General features: G+C 42.4%; 1 long non-coding RNA gene across 1 annotated transcript in view; it reads right to left on the reverse strand.

Annotated features, from left to right (window-relative positions):
* Nucleotides 1–243: 243 nt before the first annotated feature.
* Nucleotides 244–13,378, reverse strand: part of LOC125160426 (uncharacterized) — a 129,918-nt gene continuing 116,783 nt past the window's right edge. Inside the window, exon 3 of the long non-coding RNA XR_007150249.1 lies at nucleotides 244–313. This is a non-coding gene — a long non-coding RNA (uncharacterized LOC125160426). The remainder of the gene's footprint in view (nucleotides 314–13,378) is intronic.

Consider the following 13,378-nt stretch of genomic DNA (forward strand, 5'->3'; position numbering starts at 1 on the left):
TATATCTGCACATTTCAATATGTTCAAGGCAGTACGATTTGAGTTAGGCATCCTGGCACAAAGCATGTGAATTTCTAGGAAATGAGACAGTGTGTTGTTGAGAGAGAAATCCTTACATAGGGGCAATGGAGCAGCATTGGCTAAGGCCGTGGGTTCTGGGATCACACATCCCTGGGCATACGTCCCAGCTCTGTCACTTACTATGGGTCTGACACCAGGCAAGGTACTTACCCTCTCCCAACTTCAGTAACCTCTTCTGTAAAACAATGGCCCATAGTGCCTTCTTCCCATTCCCTCCGGTTTAGGCCGATACCTGGTGGGGAGTAAGGACCCGATGTCAGCTCTGGCTACTGTTAATAAAACCACAGACACCTCGAGGAAAAACCTACCAAGTGGACCAGAGTGTTTCTTGCCATGCATCATTTTAATCAAATTCCGTGCTTACTTTGTAAGCTAATAGTGCATTTCTACACAAAATTTCAAACCCTGCATCTAGGCTTTGAATTATCTTTTTGGAATTCTGTATAGTTTGACTTTCATGTCATTTCCTTCTTTCAATTCCGATCTTTGGAATTTTTTAATTGAATCAGACTTTTTGAGGACAGGTTTAGACTAGGCCCTCCTGGCCCAGAGTTCAAAGCAAGGGATGTGTTCGTCATTGGGGTTCTCAGGTGTCCAGGGTAGAAAGGAAGACCTTCCCTCCCAGTCTGCAGTGACCTGAGAGGTACACAATGAAGAATACAGATACACAGCAGGGGAAATGCTTTTGTTTTCAGGCTCATGATATTGGTAGTTTTAAACAGATAATTGGGCCAGGAGATCATAGAATAACACGAGGGGTCACTGGTCAAATGACTCAAAGTAGTTGCCTCCCTTTCTGTTAGCACCTGCACACAGAACCGGGAAGGCACAGGGATGGGTACTAACACTTGCTTTGCCACAAATAGGTATATGACCAAGTCATTTGCCCTTCCTGGGCCTCGAATGTCTCCTCTGCCAAATGCAGAAGGCAAGCTAGATCAGTGCTTCCCACTCCAGCAGGCACAAAACACCGGTAGTATGCGACAGAGTTTGGGTAATTTTGTTACGTACGTACTTTAAGATTTGCTTGGAAAATATACTAAGCCTATCAGACCCATGATTTCATGGATGCTATTGCTTAAAACAAGGCTAAAAATGTGTAGGTTTACAAAGAAGAAGAAAAATGTACGTTATATCAGGCACTGGTCTGATTTCCTAAGATGTGTATCCCAGCTGATGAGATTGACTGAAGTGAAGTCATGTTATTTTCTATGTTCTGTTTTGCTTTGACATTTAGGGGCCTTGCAGAACCAGGTGGGAACTGCCTCTCCCCAGGTTAGCTAATTCCTAGAAAGAGCAAACAACTTGCCAGAATGCACACCTTTGATATGCAAACCAACTCATTCTGAGTCCAAAACCCCCATTCACTTCCTTTTATCAGTCTTCTGCAGTCCAGGACACTATTCCCCTATCCTACATCACCCGAGAGGGCATCATACCAGCCAACTAGGGATCACCTTGTAGTCAAGAGGCCCCTGAAATTAGTCACACTACCCAATACTAAACCTGATCAGTTTATCCACCCTGACTTGCCCATTCCTTCCCAAGAAAACAACAATAAGGCTCTGGTCTATGCTTTCCCCTCACTCTCTGCCTCCTGCCCACCCTGGGGCTTCCCCAGATAGTCTTGTATGGTGTGGCATGTCTCTTTCTTTTTCTTTCTTTCTTTCTTTCTTTCTTTGTTTTATTTTTGAGAGCGCGTAAGTGGGGGAGGGGCAGAGAGAAGAGGACAGAGGATCCAAAGCAGGCTCCACGCTGACAGCAGAGAGAGACTGACACAGGGCTCTCGAACTCACAAACCGTGAGATCATGACCTGAGCCAAAGTCGGATGCTCAACCGACTGAGCCACCCAGGGGCCCCAAACTGTCTTTTCAAGGACAGTCGTCTCTGATCTGTTGGCCTCACCATATTAGAATACAAACAAAATCCCAGCACACTCTAAAATGTGGTGGAAGAACACCTTTGGTCTATTCTTAACTAGTTTTGAAGAACTTTTAATTCATCATCCTGTGGGCTGGCTCCTCCTCTGCCTGAAAAATTGTCCTGTTACAGAAAACAGATTGCAGAGGATGGGAGAAGGAGGGAATGGGCATGAAGGCTACTGGGTACTGGGATTCTTTTGGGGGGTGACTGAATATCGTGCTACGAGATAGTAGTGTTGTTTGCACCACTTTGTAAATATACAGTGAAACCCTGGTTTGCGAGCGACATGTTCTGAGAACGTTCCACAAGATAAGCAAACGTCTCTAATCCATTTTAACCTCATATACAAGCGACGCCTTGCAATACGAGTAGTACGTGCCACCGAATGTCACACGATCACAACTGAGCCAATGGTTCTTGAAATGCGCTTTGATAGCCAAGTGCTTTGGATTACAAGCATGTTGCTGCAATGAATTATGCTCACAAATCAAGGCTTTACTGCACCCTTTAAAGGGTTACTTTTGTGGCATGTGAACTACAGCTCAATTTTTTTTTTTTAGCTCTACTTCATTTCTTTTCGAGTATAAATTAACATACAGTCTTATATTGATTTCAGGTGTACAACACACGGATTTGACAATTCTAGGCATCAGGGCTGACCATGATAAGTGTGGTCACCGACTGTCAGCATACAATGTTATTTCCATATTCTGGACTATATTCCCAATGCTGTACTTCCCATTTCTGTGGCTGACTTGTTTTATAACTGGCAGTTTGTACCTCTTAGTCCCTTTTATCTATTCTGCCCACCACCAACCCTCTGGCAACCACCAGTTCTCTGTATTGAGAGTCTGGCGTCTTGTTTCGTTTTGTTTAATTACAGCTCAGTTTTTAAAAATTGCCCTCTTGACCACATTTCCTCTCCTTCTGCCTAATGCGTCTGTGTCCTGTGAGATTCAGTTTCGATGGGAAGTCACCTCCAAAGCTGTCACATGCCTTGCCTTTAGTTACTACAGCTCGTCCTGCTGTGTTTTCATTACCAGTCTATACTAGGGAGCGGGGGAGCGGGGGTGCGGGTTAAGAAAAAGAAACACGTGGGGAGACCCTGCTTGTCGAACTCACTGTGTCACGCTCCCTCCTGCTCTCCTCCTCCCCACTCTGGATCTGAGAAGTTGTCGGCAAATCCTAGTTTAATTTCAGCAAAATGCAATCCGAAATGTGTGATTTTCTGGTGTGACTTTTCTCACACTTTTCTCTGGGCCTTCTAAATTAAACAAACAAACAAACAAACACACACGAGAGAAGGGACTCTTTGTTTTCCTGTTGGGGGCACTGCTTTTTAAAGATTCAGGGACAGATGAGCCTGGCAGTGAAGCGGGCTCCAAGTCCTATCTTTTCTTTTAATTTATACTGGAAAAGATGACGCTTTCTTGTTAAAGGGCCTGTGACTTTGGAAAACAGCCCCAATCCACAAGTATCCATCTGAAAGGCCACACTTCCCATTTAAACACTTGAGGCAGGTGCTGACTCTTGAAAAGATGAACTGAGAGTTTTGATCGCTGGTTTCATCAGCCTGTTAATTCGTTCCTGAGGAGAGGAACACCAACCTATCTCTACTTATCTGTCCATATCTTGTCTATGCTAATTGTTTGTTATCTTCTTCTTTGAAAGGGTACAGCAAACCCCCTCACGACAGAAATCCTGATTAACTGTAATGGTGCCCCGAAGATAAGACAAGACTCTCCCTAAACTCCCTTTACTGAGGTAAAAAAGAGAGAGAGACAGAGAGAGAGAGAGCACCAAACCACGATCTCCTCGAAGAGCAGGCTCGTTTAGCAGCCTGGCGGGTGGGTAGAGTCCAAGGAGGTGAAGGAGACCTCCAGGGTGTTCACTCTTTCCCCCCAAGGTAGGAAGATTCTAGTTGCTTCCCAAACTGTAAAGTGCACGCAAATCACCTGACACCTTGGTAAAATGCAGATTCCTGTACGGCAGATCTGGATAGAGCCTGAGATTCTGCATTTCTTTTCTTTTCAAGTTTATTTATTCATTTTGAGAGAGAGAGAGCGAGCACGCAAGCATGTGAGCCAGTGGGGGAGGGGCAGAGAGAGAGAGAGAGAGAGAGAGAATCCCAGTCAGGCTCTGCACTGTCAGCACAGAGCCAAATGTGGCGCTCAATCTCCCGAACCTCAAGATCATGACAGAACTGAAACCAAGATTCGGACGCTTAACCGACCAAGCCGCTCAGGTGTCCCAGAGATTCTGCATTTCTTATTTTATTTTATTTTATTTTACTTTATTTTATTTTATTTTATTTTACTTTACTTTATTTTATTTTATTTTATTTATTTTATTTTTTTCAATATATGAAGTTTATTGTCAAATTGGTTTCCATACAACACCCAGTGCTCATCCCAAAAGGTGCTCTCCTCAATACCCATTACCTCCCCCCGCTCCCTCCCACCCCCAATCAACCCTCAGTTTATTCTCAGTTTTTAAGAGTCTCTTATGCTTTGGTTCTCTTCCACTCTAACCTCTTTTTTTTTTTTCCCCTTATGTGGATCCTGAGAAACTTAAGAGATTCTGCATTTCTAACAAGCTTCCAGGTGACCTTGATGCCGCTGGTCCAGAGGCCACACTGAGTACCAAGGAGAATCTCTGATTTCCTAAGTATTGTTAAAACCTAGATTCAAACAAGTTTCTGAAACATGACTTTCTGGAGTTCTTTCTTGCTGGTCCTCCTAGATAAATATCGACAACAGCAATAGTAATCACCAAAAAAACAATCTGACATTCACGGAGCGCTTAGTGGGTGCAAGCAAGCCTCATCTGACTGTTACCATCTTGTGAGAGGGCTGTCTGTGGCTTAAAGAAATGAAAGAATGTGTTCGGGTTCTCATTGCTCCTAAGTTACACAGCACTAACTCAAACACTGGCTCTTCAGGTGGGCTCTTATATATGACCGTCTCTCATTTTCCAATGTCTTATTGCGGGTTCAGCGGGGTTGAGCATGTAAAGTTTGACCTTTGCTTTCAAAAGGAGTATTTTCCTGGTGCGACAGAACTAAGCCAATAGTGCAAAGCTACCCATGAAATCAGATGGGAGGTGCAGGCAGACAATGAGTGATATGTAGGCAAAAACTCACCCGATAATGACCTGCCGGCTTAGTCTGCACTGATAACAAAATGTTTTCCCCTGTGACTATTTTTTGTACCTTGCAAAGCAGATGCTTAGATTAGGAGAGCGTTGCCACCATACTATAGGTTTATCCAAAACTGGTGAAGAGGTAAGAAAAAAATGTACCTAGTATATATTTTTAAGTCAAAATTACGTTGTTTTCCTTGAGCACAAACCAAAATGCTTGGATGGGACACTGAAAGAACAGTTGCTAAAGGAACTAGTAGTTTGAACTTCATCAAAAATTAAAAATTTCTACACTTCCGATGGCACAGATGAGCCACAAACCGAAAGAAAATATTTGTAAATCATCTCTCTGGTAAAGGACTCGTATCCTTACAAGTCAATAATAACCCAATTAAATAATGTCCAATACATCTAAATAGACATTTTACCAAAGTAGACCTATGATAACCAATAAGTACATGAAAGGTGTTAATACCATGAAGCATAGGGAAACGCAAGTTAAAACCACAGTGAGATACACATTCACACTCATTAGAGTGGCTGTCATAAAAAAATATAGTATGATAAGTATTGACAAGAGTTTGGAGAAACTCTGATACATTGCTGGTGTGAATGTAAAATGGATCAATTACTTTGGAAAAACAGTTTCAGTCATGCAAAGGATTTTGTTTCCTTGTAATTTCCTTGTACATTGAAATGCTGTTTTGGCAGTAAATTTCACACGCTGTGTCCTTTTTATTTTTTTTCTTTAACAGAGTTCTCTATAGGCCTCGTTTTGTTTTGTTGTTTTTAACACTTTTTAAAAAAATGTTAATTTATTTTTGAGAGAGAGACAGAGCACGAGCAGGGGAGGGGCAGAGAGAGAGAGGGAGACCCAGAATCTGAAGCAGGCTCCAGGCTCCGAGCTGTCAGCACCGTGGGGCTCGAACTTGCAGACTGGGAGATCATGACCTGAGCCAAAGTTGGACACTTACATGACTGAGCCACCCAGGCACCTCTGTTGCTGTTGTTTAAAAAAAATTTTTTTAATGTTTATTAATTTTTGAAGGAGAGAGAGACAGAGTGTGAGCGGGGGTGGGGGCAGAGAGAGAGGGAGACACAGAATCTGAAGCAGGCTCCAGGCTTTGAGCTGTCAGCACAGAGCCCATGGGGCTTGAACCCACAAACTGCAAGATCATCACCTGAGTCGAAGTCAGATGCTCAATAGACTGCTGTTGTTGTTTTTAAATGTTTATTTACTTGCGAGAGTGAGCACACGTTCACATGCACTAGTGGGGGACTGGCAGAGAGAGAACAAGAGAGAGAATCCCAAGTAGGCTCCTCTCTGTCAGCCCAGAGCCCCATACGGGGCTCGTACTCCCCAGCCGTGAGATCATGGCCTGAGCCGAAATCAAGGGTCAGACGCTTACCCAACTGAGCCACCCAGGTGCCCTAGTGTCTTTTGATGTAAAGAATTTTTTTAATCCAAAATATTTAAAATTCTCTAGTTTATAATAGCCAAATTATGGAAACAGCCCAAGTGTCCAACAACTGATGAATGGATAAAGAAGATGTGGTATCTATATACAATGGGGTATTACTCAGCCATAAAAAAGAATGAAATCTTGCCGTTTGTAATGACATGAATGGATCTAGAGACTATAATGTGAAATAAGTCAGCCAGAGAAAGATAAATACCGTATGATTTCACTCCTATGTGGAATTTAAGAAACAAAACAAACAAAGAAACAAAGAGACAAACCAAAAAACATTCTCTTAACTATAGAGAACAAACTGGTGGTTACCAGAAAGATTGGGGGTGGGGAGGATGGGTAAAACAGGTGATGAGCACCGGGTGAAGTGTTGAATCACTATCTCGTGCACCTGAAACTAATATGACACTATGTTAACTATACTGGAATTAAAGTTTAAAAACATATTTTAAGTCCTTTAAAAAGTGAAATAACTAAACGTAGATCTTTTTTGTTGTTGTACCTTCTGTTAACCTTATTTATCACAAGCATCGGTTCCTACCCCCAAACTCTGAGTAGTTGATTTTAAAAATCAGCTTTTAAAGTTTGTTTTAACCCGTTGATATTTCTTCATTTTAATTTGCACTTTGTCTTTTAAATTTAACAGATTTTTAAAACATTTTAGAATAGAAGCCGTTTGTAAATATTTCCATATTTCATAGTTACTTTGATATCCTTTTGTAGTAAGATGTGTGCATATTTGTATGTGCTTGTGTTTATTAATTTCCCTTCTCTGTCTTCATTCTTTCCTATGTCATTTTTATATAGGATGTGTTGTGCTGGTTAACTTTGCAACTGAGTGCAGACATTTCATAATAAGATCCAGAAGGACCGGAGGAATAGCCCTCAGCACAAATGAAGAGACTTTCTCTGCTTGCCTCTGGGAAGGGGGTGAATATGCTTGGGGCTGTATGGAATCTGGTTGCATGATGTTAGCTGGAAATCGTTTTTTAAAAATGTAAGTACAAGAAGGGTTGCTGGACAGTGAAAAAAGTGAGATGTAGTAGAGCCTTACTTGTTCGGCGGCTCCTCCCTTTCTGATGGGGGAATGGCCGATGGCACGTGCTCCACCTCCTGCAACAGAGTCAGAGAGAGATGACAGATTGTCCTGCTCTCCTCCCTCTGGACGCCAGAATGATAGCAGGTGAGCCCGGAGCAGCCAATGGGCTTTGAATCGTGGTTGAATATCACAAGAAGAGTCTTCGTGTTCATTCACGGCAGTCTGTTCCTGTCTTAGGGCTGGGGTGCTAACGCTGCTCCCTCTGCCTCCATTGTTCTGTTCCCAGCCCTCTCCGACCTCCTCCTTGACTTTCAGGTCTCTGGTCAGAGGTCACGTCCCTAAAATAACTACTCCATCTGCCTTCTCTGACTCCATTTTTCTCTACGGCATGCATCACTACCTAGAATTATTGTTTATCTTTTTCCTACTAAAATGTATTCTCCATGAGGATATAAACATTCTGACTTGGGGCAGAATGGCTCAGTTGGTTAAGTGGCTCAGTTGGTTAAGCGTCTGACTCTTGCTTTAGGCTCAGATCATATCTCACGGTTCATGGGTCCGAACCCTATATCGGGCTCTGTGCTGACAGTGTGGAGCCTGATTGGGATTCTCTCTCTCTGTGTGCCTCCCCTGCTTGCTCTCTCTCTCTCTCTCAAAATAAATAAATAAACTTAAAAAAACAAAACAAAACATTCCATCTTGTTCCCCACTTTATCCGCAGGGTCCAGAATAGTACACAGCACAAATGAGTGCCCAGTACCATTTTGTTAAGTGAATACATAGGAAAACTAGCCTGGTGCGTTTGAATGAAACTGGTTAAGCTGCAATGAATTAGTAACAGTTTTCTTGGGGTGATTTGAATCTTGAGTGAGTGACACGAAGGTGAGCGTATGATTGGAGTTCACTCTCCAGCAGTGACGTGATTCTTGTGTTAACTTATGAAGTTAAGTTAGGGAGTTGTTATAAAGCACGAACATTTAGTTGTACAGACTCTAATTTAAAATGGCATCTGCCTGTAGGCTCTACGACAGTATCTGACAACTTCCCCTTAGACGCATATAAAAACTAAAAAAAAAAAAAAAGATAGACACCAGCCCTGATAGACGATCAGGTGCAGAATATCAGAGGAATTCTCACCAACTATAAATTAAATGGCGCGCAGTATTGGGAAATCCACTCACGGTTCTCTCATGAAACAGTACCACCTGCTTCCTCAAAAGAAAGGAAGAAACACTTCGTTCGTAATTAATTGACAGAGCAATTAAAAAAGCAAAAATAAAACATATACCTACAAGGAATTGCAGAGAAAAGTTTAGCAATTAAAGGGTGAGTAAAATTTTTCTGGCAAATGTAAACAGAAAGGCTCAAAGGTGGCAAAATTATTTTCTGACAATTTAAAATCTGAGACAATGGGGCACCCGGGTGGCTCAGTCTGTTGAGCCTCTGACTTCAGCTCAGGTCATGATCTCACAGTTCTGAGTTGGAGCCCCGCATCAGGCTAGTGCTGTCAGCACAGAGCCTGCTTTTCTGTCCCCCCTCTCTCTCTGCCCCTTCCCTGCTCGCGCTCTCTCTCTGAAAAATAAGAAGATTCAATAGGTCTTTTGTATACAGAAACTATACTCTCCTCTTGGATATCCATTAATGTTTTAAAAAACTGACCAGGTGTTAGCACACTGAGAAAATAACTTCCCCAAATAAAAATACATAAAGTATCTTGAACATAGTGCGATAAAATTAGAGATAAATAATAAATGTATGCTATAAATCTTAGCAGTAAATAAAAATACTTTCCCCCAGGGGCGCCTGGGTGGCTCCGTCGGTTGAGCGTCCGACTTTGGCTCAGGTCATGATTTCACGGTTGGTGAGTTCGAGCCCCGCGTCGGCCTCTGGGCTGACAGCTCAGAGCCGGGAGCCTGCTTCGGACTCTGTGACCCCCCTCTCTCTACCCCTCCCCCACTTGTGCTCTGTCTCTCAAAAATAAATAAATGTAAAAAAAAAATACTCTCCCCCAAAATATTGAGGTAAAGAAGAAACAAAAAGCACATATTTACTGGCAATTTAGAAATTAATGAGAAGAGAATATCTTCAGAAAACCAGGAAACCCAAACCATTAGCAAAATTATTGGCTTAAATATGTTCATCATGAAATAAGAAAGAATTAAGGTAAATGAAGTGAACCAAGTGTTTATAAAAAGGGGGAAAAATAAGGTGAGTGTTCACCACAAAAACTTGTCAAAATGACAAAACATCCATATTGAAAATAGAAGAAAAAATAACAAATACTACAGCAAAAACTGGTGGATTTGGCCAAGAAGAGCCATACAATTGACAAATAATTCTATGGGCTTAAAAATAAAAACAACGCAGAATAGACAAATCTTGGGAAATTTTTACCTAGGACAAAAAGAAGAGAAAATACAACAAATACAATTTCAAATGAAAACAGAGCAAAGAAAAAGAGATGCCTTTTCTTTTAAGGTGTTGGCAGATTTCAAAGAAATGAATGTTTTTCTGAGAGAATATCCAATCAGAATCCAGTTCTGAAAAAACAGAACTGTTTGTCAGAAAATTATCTCTAATGTAACTTCGGAGGCCAAACAAATGAGGTTTTCAAACTTTCAAGAAATAGGTAATTCCTATGTTTAATGCATAAAATTTTCCAGAGCAAGATAGCCACGACTGCCATAACATAATACTACAGACCGAGTGGCTTAAACAATGGAAATTTGTTTTCTGACAGTTGTGAGGGCTGGGAGTCCAAGGTCAAGGTGGTGGCCATGCTGGTTTCTCTTGAGGCCTCTGTCCTTGGCTTACAGAAGGCCCCCTTCTTACTGTGTCCTCCCCTGGCCCTTTCTCCGTGCCAGACTCCTGGTGTCTCTTTCTCTTCTTACAAAGACACTAGTCCTATCTGATTAGGGCCACAACCTTAGGACCTCATTTGACCTTCCTCACCGCCCTAAAGGCCCAGTCTCCAAATACAGTCCCATGGGGGTGAGAGTTTCCATGTCCGAATTTTGGGGAAACCCAAGCCAGTCCATAACGGATGGAATTACAGATAAAAAGAGAAATCTGAAATTTATTGTTCTGTCTTAGAGAGGACATGTATGAACAGTTATGTCATCAGTAGTAACAATGAATATTCTTTAACAGTTCGCAGTCCATAAAACTTGCTCATTTATATTATCTCTCGGATCACTACAGTGCCATCTCATCTGAGGGCTTCTCTGAGTAGCACCTCCCTGGATCCTGTGCTATTAGGTCCGTGTAATAGGGCCATTGCTCTGTAACTCACTTCCTGGATTGATTTTTCTTTTGAACACTTAGCATCATCCACTGTATTTATTTGTGTTGTTAGCTACTGCCTGTCCCTTCCATTAGAAAAGGCTTCCTGAGGGCAGACTGCATCTGTATTGTGCCCTACTGTACCTCCGCACCTAGAACATAGGCGCATAGTAGGTGATCAAAACATTGTTACAGGAAAGAGTAAGGTGTCACGTCACCTCTCAATTTACCATGTGGTTATGTAGGTGGTGCAGGAGCTGTTAACAGATGAGGGACCAGACGTTCACATGAGCGTAGGTGAGGGGTTCTGATTTCCTGTCCTGTATACTCTTCCCGTCATCGGACAGGACAGTCTTCACGACTCACATTCTTGTCTGAGATGATTATATAAACGTGTTTTCTTTGGGGAGAAAAGCGTCATTGAGATAGAATTCACATGCCATATAATTCATCCATTTAAAGTATACAATTCACAGGTGCCTGGGTGGCTCAGTTGGTTAAGCGACCAATTTCAGTCATGATCTCACGGTTTGCGGGTTCGAGCCCCACGTCGGGCTCTGTGCTGACAGCTCAGAGCCTGGAGCCTGCTTCAGATTCTGTGTCTCCCTCTCTCTCTGCCCCTTCCCCACTTGCACTCTGTCTCTCTCTCTCTCTCAAAAATACACATTAAAAAACATATAAAGTATACAATTTCATGTGTTTTAATACACCCACAGAATTGTGCAAGCGTCACCACAACCAATTTCAGCACATTTTTTTTTATCCTGAAAAGAAATACCCTTTCAGGTGGCACACTTCAATTCCTCCATCAACCAGCTCTAGGCAACCGCTAATGACGAGTTGCCTTCCCCCTGAACTCATCTCCCTCCCTCTGCTCTGGCCACACTGCCCCTCCACTGTCCCTCCTACTTGCTCCCTTCTTCCTGTGATCCTCTCCCCACCTGCTCTAGTCCCGGCTGACTCCTTGTTGTCATCATATCTCAGCTTCCTCTGGGTCTTCTGAGTGTCTTCTAGAAACTGAAAAGTGCACAGCCACCCTGCCCAAGCTTAAATCCCAGCTCTGTTAGCCTGACAACTGTGTGACTTTAGGAGAGCCTCCTTCTCTGTTTCAGTTTGTTTTTCTGTACAAGGGGACAATAATGGTGCCTCCGAGGATTAAATGAGCTATTATGTGAAAACTGCTTAGCACGCTGTCTGGCATATAGTCAGCACCATGTTCATATCATCACCATTACCATCTCCACTTCCACCGTTGTTATTATTAACCATTTGGCTACAGGTATCAGGGAACTTGCAAGTAAAGTGTATCACTATTGATCCAACGATTCACTTTAAGAAATGTATTCTAGAGGCACCTGGGTGTCTCCGTCGGTTAAGCACCTAACTCTTGGTTGCAGCTCAGGTCATGATCTCACAGTTTGTGGGATCCAGCTTCACGTTGGGCTCCGTGCTGACAGCTTGGAGCCTACTTGGGATTCTCTCTCTCCCTCTCTCTCTGCCTCTCCCCCGATTGCATGCGCACACTTTCTCTTTCTCTCTTCCCCTCTCTCCCCAAATAAATACATAAACTAAAAACAAGGCAACCTAAGTAAACAATTGGACAAAGACATAAGGATTTGTGGGCATCGTGGGATTAAAAATATTTTTTAAAAAGAGGAGTGGAAATTTTGAAACAGAGTGCATGTTGGTTAAAAAGCAATGGAGGGGCGCCTGGGTGGTGCAGTCGGTTAAGCGTCCGACTTCAGCCAGGTCACGATCTCGTGGTCCGGGAGTTCGAGCCCCGCGTCGGGCTCTGGGCTGATGGCTCAGAGCCTGGAGCCTGTTTCCGATTCTGTGTCTCCCTCTCTCTCTGCCCCTCCCCCGTTCATGCTCTGTCTCTCTCTGTCCCAAAAATAAAAAAATAAACATTGAAAAAAAAAACAATACACAGGATTGCAAAGAAAACATTTATGTGAAAATAAAGCTATCAGACATTTAAAAACCTGTAATATATTAATAAATAGGATTCCTTGTATAGAGATAAGTAAGATCTAGTAGGTCTAAGAGTTATGATTTTGAACTGCTGGTGAACAAAAATACACCAAGATACATGTGACAAGCTTGAGACAGATTTGCAGGTACAGCGAACATGACTGTGATTTCTTGCCTATATCAATAATTGGAAGAAATGTTAAATTTCAGTTGGAGTCTGTGAAAATAAAGATATAATCTTTTTCCACACCCAAGTCCACAAACCCTCAGGTTTAAAAGCCATGATCTAGCTTATGGGTCCCCGGATGGTTTCTATAAAGGTCCAGATAATAAATATTACAGGTGCATCGGCCATACTTTCTTGGTCACAAATATAGTTGAAGAATGTGGGGAATAGGGGTGCTGACCCTCCTGCTGTCAAAAATCTGCATATCACTTAAAAAAAACTTTATTATTTTTTTAAATTTT

The sequence above is a fragment of the Prionailurus viverrinus genome, chromosome A2 (assembly GCF_022837055.1).
Source record: "Prionailurus viverrinus isolate Anna chromosome A2, UM_Priviv_1.0, whole genome shotgun sequence".
Classification (NCBI taxonomy): Eukaryota; Metazoa; Chordata; class Mammalia; order Carnivora; family Felidae; genus Prionailurus; species Prionailurus viverrinus.